The sequence below is a fragment of the Pristiophorus japonicus genome, chromosome 13 (genome assembly GCF_044704955.1).
Source record: "Pristiophorus japonicus isolate sPriJap1 chromosome 13, sPriJap1.hap1, whole genome shotgun sequence".
Classification (NCBI taxonomy): domain Eukaryota; kingdom Metazoa; phylum Chordata; class Chondrichthyes; family Pristiophoridae; genus Pristiophorus; species Pristiophorus japonicus.
The window spans coordinates 7541703-7553065 of NC_091989.1; the positions used below are offsets into that span (position 1 = coordinate 7541703).

Here is an 11363-nt window from a genome sequence, read left to right on the forward strand (position 1 = left end):
GGAAGCAAGTCTTCCTCGGTTCCGAGGGACTGCCTATGATGACCCCTATAGAGGGGGTTATGATTTTGTTCTGTCTACATATAGTGACATCACAAGTCCAGGCCTGAATGGAGATGATTCAGTAACTCCCCTGCAAATCACACCTGGAGTAACTGTTGTAAGTAACTTGGATTGATTTTATGCACCCCCTGGCTGGAGAGTCTAGAACCAGGGGTCACAGTCTCAGGATAAGGGGTCGGCTATTTAGGACTGAGCAGGAGAATATTTTCACTCAGAGGGTTGTAAATCTTTGGAATTCTCTGCCCCAGAAGGCTGTGGGGTGCTCAGTCGTTGAATATATTCAAGGCTGAGATCAATAGATTTTTAGATGCTAAGAGAATCAAGGGATAAGATAGGAAAATGAAGTTGATCAGCCATCATCACAGGCAGTCCCTCGAAACGAGGATGACTTGCTTCCACGACAAAAAAAAAAGGATGAGTTCACAGGTGTTTCGAAAGAAGATCCAGAACTACATCCTGAAGGGCGGATGATGCCTGTGCGTGGATTTTTTTTAACGTGGGGTGACTGTTGCACACCAGCCACCGCACGGGCTTGACAGAGCGAGGTCTTGGTCCAGTGGCAAGGGTTAACCAGGACAACTGGAGACCAGCTCTGCTGCACGGACCCAGTGCGCACACATATCGCAGTGTGGGCTGGGCCCGTGCTGCCCCTGGGCCCCTGGCCCCTGAACTCACACTTCCCCTGGACCCCGGTCACATCCCTCCACAGTCTCTTGCCGCTCTGTCACCCCGATCTCGTCGCTCCTGCTGCATCTGCCCACTTTAAGTGACCCACTTAATTGCCTGCTGGAAATATTTTTCTCCAGACTATTAATTTTGGGAGCGTTTGCTCTGTGTCTGTGAATATCAGCCATGATCTTATTGAATGGCGGAGCAGGCTCGAGGGGCCATAGGGCCGACATCCACCCGAGAGAGCAGAAGGGGCCTCGCTTTAACGTCTCATCCAAAAGACGGCACCTCCGACAGTGCAGGGCTCCCTCAGTACTGCGCTGGAGTGTCAGTCGGGAATGTTGTGCTCAAGTTCATGGAGTGGGACTTGAGCCCACCACCTTCTGACTCAGAGGGGAGAGTGCTACCCACTGAACCACAGCTGACTCTTGTAACAAATGTAACAAGAGATTGTAATGGCAACACTGATGTCTGTATTACAAGCATTGTTAGCACCTTTTCTGCTCCCTGTTCTCACCGAAGGCAGTAAATCCGGCTGAGGTTTGGCTCTGGCAGCCCTCCTGTACCTCGCCCAAGTAAACATCACTTATGTCTGAACCCAGACAGTGAACGCTGCAAGACCATTGCCTCACGTCAAGCCTGATCCTGCCCTCATTCCACATCCAGATGTTTACACCCTCCAGCGAGGATTCCTATCGAGTGATCGGGCTCCGGAACCATGGCTGGTTTTCCCCTCCTCGCCTAGCCCAGGAATTCAGAGGCCCGTCACCACTCCAGCTGATGTGAGATAACTCAGCACAGACCGGCGATTGAGTTCGGCACTGCATCCGGAGAATGTAGCCATCGGGGGAGTTAGTTAATGTTGGAGCCCACACCGATGAGGCATAGTTTCACTATCGAAGCCCAATTCTGGATGGGAGGGTTTGGAAATGAATCATTTACCGTGATAAGGTTCACTGATGGCACTCACTGACCAGGTGTGTTAACAAAACACACCTTAAAGGTGCACCAACAAATCAGGACAAGCAGGTAGACACACACAATGCTTCGACATGACTGAGCAATGTGATTCACCATTGCAGGATACAACAATAAGGTGCAACAACTCACACCAGTACATGCCAAGAAAGCGCATCGACATAGTAAAATAAAGCAGACTGACCTGGCACACTGGTATGTACACAACGCTGACACATAACAAGAAACACAACAGTACAGTACACCAACACAGTATGCTGACATGGCAAAAGAAAAATGAAAGACTTGTATTTCTATAGCGCCTTTCATGACCACCGGACGTCTCAAAGCACTTTACAGCCAATGAAGTGCTTTTTGAAGTGTGGTCACTGTTGTAATGTGGGAAGCGCGGCAGCCAATTTGCGCACAGCAAGCTCCCACAAACAGCAATGTGATAATGACCAGATAATCTGTTTTAGTGATGTTGGTTGAGGGATAAATATTGCCCAGGACACCGAAATAGTGCCATGGGATCTTTTATGTCCACCTGAGAGAGCAGACTTGGTTTAACGTCTCATCCAAAATACGGCACCTCCGCCAGTGCAGCACTCCCTCAGCACTGCCCTGGGAGTGTCAGCCTATATTTATATGCTCAAGTCTCTGAAGTGGCACACCAACACAGTACACTGATTATGGTACACCAACATGGTACACCAACAGAATACGCCAACATGGTACACACACCAACAGGGAACACAAACAGGGTACATATACCAACAAGGAACACAAACAGGGTACATATACCAACAAGGAACACAAACAGGGTACATACACCAACAAGGAACACAAACAGGGTACATACACCAACAAGGAACACAAACAGGGTACATACACCAACAAGGAACACAAACAGGGTACATACACCAACAAGGAACACGAACAGGGTACATACACCAACAAGGAACACGAACAGGGTACATACACCAACAAGGAACACGAACAGGGTACATACACCAACAGCTACTCTTGCAGGTTGAACCCAGCCCCAGGTCTGCTTCATTTCACCAGCTCCCCATATCCCAGCAGGGACTGCCATGCACATTCTCTGGCCTGAATTGCTTTAAAATAGGAACATAAGAACTTAAGAAATAGGAGCAGAAAGGAGTTAGCCATTTGGCCCCTCGAGCCTGCTCCGCCATTCAATAAGATCATAGCTGATCTGATCTGATCTTGGGCTCAGCTCCACTTCCCCGCCCGCTCCCCTTTCTTTAAAGTTTTCGTCTGATGGTTTAAAAAAAATATAAACTAATTAAGCCTTCATCATCTGGAATTTCACATTCGGTATTAAAAGGTTTCTAGATGATATGATGAGCTACTGACAGTATGTATAACAACCTGTGCTGCACGGGGATTGATACAGTGCACAGCACTCCACTGATCTCCAGAAACTGCTGTGTATGGACCAGAGAGAGAGAGAGAGAGAGAGTTCAACAATATGCAACAACTCCCCACACTCTGGCCCTGTTCATCTGGCAGGGTTCGATTGTAAGGAGGCAGAATAAAGCAATGAATCACCACGGCTGACTTTAAACAACAACAAAAAAATTGCCTGCTTTCACAGCACCGACACAAGCAAAATAACACCAGCCAAAAGTTTGGTTCTCAGTTAGAAACGAGATCAACAGAAACACCACAAGCACACCTCCAGTGATTTACCTGGACGAGTGAAATCGCTATAAATGGGGATCCTGTGTCTCCACCAGTGGCTAAAGTGTCCTCTCCTGTGGGCAGCCCTCCTGTTCTCTCTCTGCTATATCTTCTCTCCTGGTGCTAGTGCATTGAGCGCCTCTTGCCAGCCAGTTACTGATTAATTCTCGGTTTAAAGTGCCAGGCAGCTGTTGGTGCGCAGTAACCTGGTCTCCTCCCTTGCTGACAAACCCGAGTCGTTGCAAGCCTTTAAAGGGGGAGTTTACAACAAATCATTTTGAAGTTAGCATTTTACCACGCCTGCATTCGCTCGATCGGTGTGTGTGTGTGTGTTTTATTGTGCGTGTGGAGCGAATATTTCCTTTAAATGCACCCGGGAATGTGGATGCCACTTTTAAATTTAAGACATGCAGTGCACATGACATCATTGCTGTTCCTGCAGCAGCGACTGACTGTGAGGAAAGTCAGCTCTACAGTGGTATTCGCGCGACCCCTTCCAGTGCAGTCTTCTTGAAATATTAATAATTTCACCTCAAAAAAACAATCTGTTTCTTATCTGCTGGGTCAAATTGTTGGAAAATAATCCAAACATCGCCATCTAGTGCCCGCTGGGCTCTGGTGGTGACATTCTGGACCCTGGATTGGAAGGGCAGAATTGGTGGCATTTATATTGGAATTAGTTGAGATAGAAATTAGTCTTCAGGGCTGGTGCAAGATGGGTGCTTTCGCATCGGCCGCCCTTTGTTATACGCCCCGCGTTCAGTGACTTCAACAATAAGAGCGACGTGTATTTATCATCATCATCATAGGCGGTCCCTCGTATCGAGGATGACTTGCTTCCACGTCAAAAAGGGATGAGTTCACAGGTGTTTCAATGATGAACCTAATATTCCAGATCCCGAACTACATCCTGAAGGGTGGAAGATGCCTGTGCGTGGATTTTTTTAACGTGGGGTGGCCGTTGCAGACCAGCCACCACACGGGCTTGACAGAGCTGGGTCTTGGTCCAGTGGCAAGGGTTAACCAGGACGACTGGAGACCAGCTCTGCTGCACGGACCTAGTGCGCACACAAATCGCAGTGTGGGCTGGGCCCGTGCTGTCCCTGGGCCCCTGGCCCCGAACTCGCGCCTCTCCTGGGCCCCCGATCACATCCCTCCACAGTCTCTCGCCGCTCCTTCGCCCCGACCTCGCCGCTCCTGCTGTGCCTGCCCGCGCTCCAGTCACCGACCTGGTCCTTGGTGACGATCCTCTTCACTGCCCTTGCTCTCCTGCTCCAGCACGTGCTGCTCCCTGGAGTGGTGGCTGCCACACTGCTCCTTCCGCTCCCCGGCCTGCTCCGATAGCTCCTATAAAGCGCCTTTAATGCAGTAAAACATCCCAAGCCACGTCACAGGAGCGTGATCAAACAAAATTTGACACCGAGCCACAAAGGGAGATATTGGGCCGAAAATTGATGCCTCGCCGGGTCCGTACGGAGTGCGCCTGCATGCAGCGAGGCCTCGCAAAAGCCAGATTGCACGCATCCCCGGGAGAGGGACAGCCGTGCGGGAGAGATCAGGCTATTTGCCCAACTCATGCCCAGCGAATGTCCTTCAAACTCTCCTGCCTGGTAAAAGCAGGCGCATAGCTTACTTTTGCCAACATAACACTTTTAAAACAGAGAAAAATTAAATTTAATCATTCATTTTTATATTAAAAACCCTGTCCATTAAGATAAGTTTATTTTTAGCCCTATTAAAATACATTTAAAAAAAAATTCCCCCCCAAAGTAATTTTTCTAAAACATTTAATTACAATTAATTTTAAATGTGTGAGGTGTTTTCTTTATTTATTGTGCTGTGTTTCAGTGTTTTTGGGGTTTTCTCATTGATAGTAATGGGAGCTCGTATAAACGGAGTTCCCATTATTATCAATGACAATAATTCCTGCAAGACCATCAGCAGGCCGGGGCCATTGGAGGGAGCAGCGTGCGGCGGTATACCACTGCAGGGAGCAGCGTGCGGCGGTATACCACTGCAGGGAGCAGCGTGCGGTATACCACTGCAGGGAGCAGCGTGCGGCGGTATACCACTGCAGGGAGCAGCGTGCGGCGGTATACCACTGCAGGGAGCAGCGTGCGGCGGTATACCACTGCAGGGAGCAGCGTGCGGCGGTATACCACTGCAGGGAGCAGCGTGCGGCGGTATACCACTGCAGGGAGCAGCGCGCGGCAGTATACCACTGCAGGGAGCAGCATGCGGTGGTATACCACTGCAGGGAGCAGCGTGGGGCGGTATACCACTGCAGGGAGCAGCGTGCGGCGGTATACCACTGCAGGGAGCAGCGTGGGGCGGTATACCACTGCAGGGAGCAGCGTGGGGCGGTATACCACTGCAGGGAGCAGCGTGCGGCGGTATACCACTGCAGGGAGCAGCGTGCGGCGGTATACCACTGCAGGGAGCAGCGTGGGGCGGTATACCACTGCAGGGAGCAGCGTGGGGCGGTATACCACTGCAGGGAGCAGCGTGCGGCGGTATACCACTGCAGGGAGCAGCGTGCGGTGGTATACCACTGCAGGGAGCAGCGTGGGGCGGTATACCACTGCAGGGAGCAGCGTGCGGCGGTATACCACTGCAGGGAGCAGCGTTGGGCGGTATACCACTGCAGGGAGCAGCGTGGGGCGGTATACCACTGCAGGGAGCAGCGTGCGGCGGTATACCACTGCAGGGAGCAGCGTGCGGCGGTATACCACTGCAGGGAGCAGCGTGGGGCGGTATACCACTGCAGGGAGCAGCGTGGGGCGGTATACCACTGCAGGGAGCAGCGTGCGGCGGTATACCACTGCAGGGAGCAGCGTGCGGCGGTATACCACTGCAGGGAGCAGCGTGCGGCAGTATACCACTGCAGGGAGCAGCACGTGCTGCTGCAGGAGGGCGATGGCTGTGAAGCCAGGTCACTGATTGCAGTGCGGGCAGGCACAGCAGGAGGGGCGAAGGAACGGCAAGAGTCCGTAGAGGGAAGTGATCGGGGCCCAGGAGAGACGTGAGTTCGGGGCCAGCAGAGTCAAGGGCCCAGGGGCAGCACGGGCCCAGCCCACACTGCGATATGTGTGCGCACTAGATCCGTGCAGCAGAGCTGGTCTCCAGTCGTCCTGGTTAATCCTTGCCACTGGACCAAGACCTCGCTCTGTCAAACCCGTGTGGTGGCTGGTGTGCAACGGTCACCCCATGTTAAAACAATCCACCCACAGGCATCTTCCACCCTTCAACATGTAGTTCAGGACCTGGAATATTAGGTCCTTCATTGAAACACCTGTGAACTCATCCCTTTTTGACGTGGAAGCAAGTCATCCTCGCTTCGAGGGACCGCCTATGATGATGATGACAATGAGAATACTGCATAGTGATTGGTGGCCCTCCCGGATGCTCTTCCTCCAATTAGGATGATCTTTGGCCAGGGACTGCCAGGTGTCGGTGGGGATGTTGCACTTTATCAAGGAGGCTTTCAGGGTGTCCTTGTAATGTTTCCTCTGCCCACCTGGGGCTCGCTTGTGGTGTAGGAGTTCCGAGTAGAGCGCTTGCTTTGGGAGCCTTGTGTCGGGCATACCTTGAAAGCTTCCCTGATAAAGTGCAACATCCCCACCCACTCCTGGGAGTCCCTGGCCAAAGACCGCCCCAAGTGGAGGAAGAGCATCCGGGAGGGCGCTGAGCACCTCGAGTCTCGTCGCCGAGAGCATGCAGAAACCAAGCGCAGGCAGCGGAAGGAGCGTGCGGCAAACCAGACTCCCCACCCACCCTTTCCCTCAACCACTGTCTGTCCCACCTGTGACAGAGACTGTAATTCCCATATTGGACTGTTCAGTCATCTGAGAACTCACTTTTAGAGTGGGAGCAAGTCTTCCTCGATTTCGAGGGACTGCCCATGATGATAATGAGAGTGTCTGCCGAGATTGTTGTGCTCAAGTCTCTGGAGTGGGACTACTGGGCAGATCTTAGCGAAATTCAGGTGTGAGTAACTAAATTATAGTTTCAGCCTGGGCTGATATGTCGTGCGCTGCCTTCTGGTCAGCTCATTGGATAATTATTTGCAGCTCTGTGCAGTTTTGGTCTTGTGCAGGGAGCTAGGTGAATGGGGTCGGATTGGGGCAGAAAGTCACAGGTCACGTGACATTCAAAGGAATGTGGCCACGCAAGGACAAGTGGCTGTATGGGGGAGGGGCACAAATGCTTACAGCCTTTAGATAGTTGGATTTGCTGGCAGCCTTTGACAGCGGAATATGTCTCGAGGGACTGAATGGTCGACTCCTGCTCCTGTGTTCCGACAGGGCCGGAAGGCAAAAGGTGGGAAAGAAGTGCCGGGCAAAGATGAAGTGAAAGGTAGCTCAATGTGGAGTCTGAGGGGGCAAGAGACAGAGTTGGGCAGCAACCTGCTGTTTCATGGCTGGCAAAATGGACGTTAAGCCGCACGAGATAGGTGCAAGATAGGCTACCCTCTTTGGCACTCCAGCTTACTCTCATCGTAGGACCAGCCTGCAGCTTGCAGGATACTGGGTAAGAACGTTATTGATCTTTTCAACCACTGGCAGTGCTGCGCTCCTCCAATTCTGCCCTTTTGCTGATTTCAATCGCTCCACCATCGGTGGCCGTGCCTTCAGCTGCCGAGGCCCTGAGCTCTGGAATTTCATCCCTAAACCTCTCCGCCTCTCTACCTCACTTTCCCACGGCACTATTTCGAACAAGAACAGGGCAGTTATCCCCGGTGTCCTGGCCAGTATTTATCTCTCAATCAACATCACTAAAACAGATTATCTGGTCATTATCACATGGCTGTTTGTGGGAGCTTGCTGTGTGCAAATTGGCTGCTGCGTTTCCCACATTACAACAGTGACCACACTTCCAAAAAAAAACTTAATTGGCTGTAAAGCGCTTTGGGACGTCCGATGGTTGTGAAAGGCGCTATATAAATGCAAGTCTTTAGTCTTTCTTTAAGACGGTCCTTAAAACCTGCCTCTTTGACCAAGATTTTGGTAATTTGCCCTAATATCTCCTTATGCGGCTCGGTGTCAAACTCTGTTTGATAACGCTTCTGTAAAGCGCCTTGGGTCATTTTACTATGTTAAAGGCGCTGTATAAATGCAAGTTGTTGTTGTAACGCTGCAGGTTGATCGCAGGTGTCCTTGACCTTGGGGCCTGTGTGCAACCGGTGTCCCAGGTCATTGGCGGGTAGGTGTGCCAAGACCTATAGGTGTAGTTGGGGCATAATGGCAGGTGTGGCCAATGCAGCTTAGGTGCCTGGTGATCTCCCCGGCCTGCATTCTTTCACTTGTGGTGAAATACTGGACCTGGGGCACATCCAAAACCAACTCCCATCGTAAACGGTGCCTTCGATTCCTGCAGACCAGAATCGCTGTAATTTGGAAACGCATGCCGTACGCCTTCCCGATCTCCTCCAAAAGTTGGCATTGGAAGAACTTCCTTTTCATGTGACCTCTCTTATTTTTAACCTGTTCCTATTCTGCATAACTAAGACTGCCTATGTCCACCTCCGTAACATCGCCCGTCTCCGCCCCTCATCTGTGCCTTTGTTACCTCTAGACTTGACTATTCCAACGCACTCCTGGCTGATCTCCCACGTTCTACCCTACGTAAACTAGAGGTGATCCAAAACCCGGCTGCCTGTGTCCTAACTCGCACCAAGTCCCGCTCACCCATCACCCACTGTGCTCGCTGACCTACATTGGCTCCCGATCAAGCAACGCCTCGATTTCAAAATTCTCATCCTTGTTTTCAAATCCTCTCCTCCAGCCCCACAACCCCCCCGAGATGTCTGCGCTCCTCTAATTCTGCCCTCCTGAGCATCCCTGATTATAATCGCTCCACCATCGGTGGCCGTGCCTTCTGTTGCCTGGACCCCAAGCTCTGGAACTCCCTGCCTAAACCTCTCTGCCTCTCTACCTCTCTTTCCTCCTTCAAAACGGTCCTTAAAACCTACCTCTTTGACCAAGCTTTTGTTCACCTGCGCTAATTTCTACTTATGCGGCTCGGTGTCAAATTTTTAGCTCATAATACTCCCGTGAAGCACCTCGGGACGTTATAGAAATACAAGTTAAAGGCGCTACATAAATACAAGTTGTTGTTGTTGTTGAGGTACTGTAAATGATTCACTTACAGTCCAATTTCTGGAACCTTACTGAGTGATAATGGACCTTTTTTAGGGATGTTTGAAACCAAAATTACCATAATGACTGAATAAAAATTGTTCTTCAAAGAATAATGGTGCAAATTCAAATTAATAACTATATCAAGAACCTTCAATAAAAACAAGTAATGCTATAAAAATCACCGCAAACAATGCAGCAATAGGCAGGGAAGTGGAGCTGAGTCCATGATCAGATCAGCAATGATCGTATTGAATGGCGGAGCAGGCTCGAGGGGCCAAATGGCCGACTCCTGCTCCTTATTCTTATGTTCTTAATAAAATAAATCCAACTCCGTTTCCTACATTGCAACAGTGTCTACACCTCAAAAGTATTTGATTGACTGTAAAGCACACTGGGACGTCCTGAGGTCATGAAAGGCGCTATATAAATGTAAATCTTTCTTTCTTCTTTCTTTAAGAGCTCTCGAGCATCGATCTGAGGCTGAACCAGACTGTTCGCAATCTAGGTGTCATATTGGGCCCTGAGCTGAGCTTTCGACCACATATCGGCAGCGTAACTAAGACCCGATATCCGTGCTATCACTAAAACCACCTACTTCCACCTCCAGAACATCGCCCGTCTCCGCCCCTGCCTCAGCTCATCTGCTGCTGATGCCCTGATTTACATAAGAACATAAGAAATAGGAGCAGGAGTCGGCCATTTGGCCCCTCGAGCCTGCTCCGCCATTCAATAAGATCATGGCTGATCTGATCCACTTCCCTGCCCACTCCCCAGAACCCCTGACTCCCTTATCGTTCAAAAATCTGTCTATCTCCGCCTTAAATATATTCAATGACCCAGCCTCCACAGCTCTCTGAGGCAGAGAATTCCAATGATTCACGATCCTCTGAGAGAAGAAATTCCTCCTCATTTCTGTTTTAAATGGGCGACCCCTTATTCTGAAACTTTTCCCCCTAGTTCTAGATTCCCCCAAGAGGGGAAACATCCTCTCTGCATCTACCCTGTCAAGCCCCCTCAGAATCTTATATGTTTCTGTAAGATCACCTCATTCTTCTAAATTCCAATGAGTAGAGGCACAACCTACTCAACCTTTCCTCATAAATCAACCCCTTCATCTCCGGAATCAACCGAGTGAACCTTCTCTGAACTGCCTCCAATGCAAGTATATCCTTCCTTAAATACGGAGACCAAAACTGTACGGAGTACTCCAGGTGTGGCCTCACCAATACCCTGTACAGTTGTAGTAGAACTTCTCTGCTTTTATACTCCATCCCCTTTGCAATAAAGGCCAACATTCCATTTGCCTTCCTGATTACTTGCTGTACCTGCATACTAACTTTTTGTGTTTCATGCACAAGGACCCCCAGGTCTCTCTGTAATGCAGCCCTTTGTAACCGCTCCCCATTTGTGATGTGTGTCCTGTCCCTACTCCAGGGTCAGTGGGTAGGGACAAGTGCAGGGAGCCTGGCTGATGTTCCCTCTTTCTATCCCAGATTTACAGGGCCCAACACTCATACCTGGGCATGTCAGAGGAGACCTCTGTACATCAACTCTGCTTCATGAGAGAGGCTATTCACTGAGTGGTTGAAATGTCAAGATTGATTCCTGGGATGAGGAGAGATTGAGTAGATTGGGCCGATACTCTCTGGAGTTTAGAAGAATGAGAGGTGATCTGATTGAAACATACAAGATTCTGAGGGGGATTGACAGGTAGATCAGAGAAGTTGTTTCCCCGGCTGAAGAGTCTAGAACCAGGGGTCACAGTCTCAGGATAAGGGGTCAGCTATTTAAGACTGAGATGAGGAGGAATTTCTTCACTCAGAGGGTGGT

General features: G+C 50.3%; 1 protein-coding gene across 1 annotated transcript in view; it reads right to left on the minus strand.

Annotated features, from left to right (window-relative positions):
* Window positions 1-3567, minus strand: part of LOC139277941 (proline and serine-rich protein 2) — a 69279-nt gene extending 65712 nt beyond the window's left edge. Inside the window, exon 1 of the mRNA XM_070896563.1 lies at window positions 3403-3567. The gene's annotated coding sequence lies outside the window, so the exon portion shown is untranslated. The remainder of the gene's footprint in view (window positions 1-3402) is intronic.
* Window positions 3568-11363: the final 7796 nt, after the last annotated feature.